This window comes from Pygoscelis adeliae, unplaced genomic scaffold (genome assembly GCF_000699105.1).
Source record: "Pygoscelis adeliae isolate BGI_AS28 unplaced genomic scaffold, ASM69910v1 Scaffold244, whole genome shotgun sequence".
Taxonomy (NCBI): domain Eukaryota; kingdom Metazoa; phylum Chordata; class Aves; order Sphenisciformes; family Spheniscidae; genus Pygoscelis; species Pygoscelis adeliae.
In genome coordinates this window covers 790,622-791,078 of record NW_008824648.1, presented here as the reverse complement: position 1 = coordinate 791,078, position 457 = coordinate 790,622, and positions in this window count along the sequence as shown.

Below are 457 nucleotides of genomic sequence, written 5' to 3'. Positions count from 1 at the left end.
CAGCAGGTTAAGAATTTTGTGGATTGCTTACAGTGCAGCTCCCAACTTGCTACATAGGGCTTCTTGTCTGCTGTAGCCACATGCTTTCCTTCTGCAACATGGATCACAGCAATCCCCATGCCAGATACTGAGCAGGCAGCAAGGGAGTCTGGCGGGGGCAGCACTGCTTTCCTCCCTCCTCCTGTAAATGTAATCAGGCTTTCTGGTTGGAGAGAGCAAATTCAGAAGGCTCTGCCTAGTTGAGCAGATGAGAAGGAAATGCAGAATCCCATGAGCTGAGAGCAGAGCACCGTGGCCATCTCTCAAACAGCGCTTGGGGAGCCACTACCCCGGGGTGCACAGCAGTGCTACATTGGCCTCTTGGTGTCCAGCCCCATTCCTTAGGAGAACGTCCTCTTCAGCTAGAGAAGATCTGCTGACAGATGCCCAACAAGTCTGCTGTGCTTTCTCTTGGAAG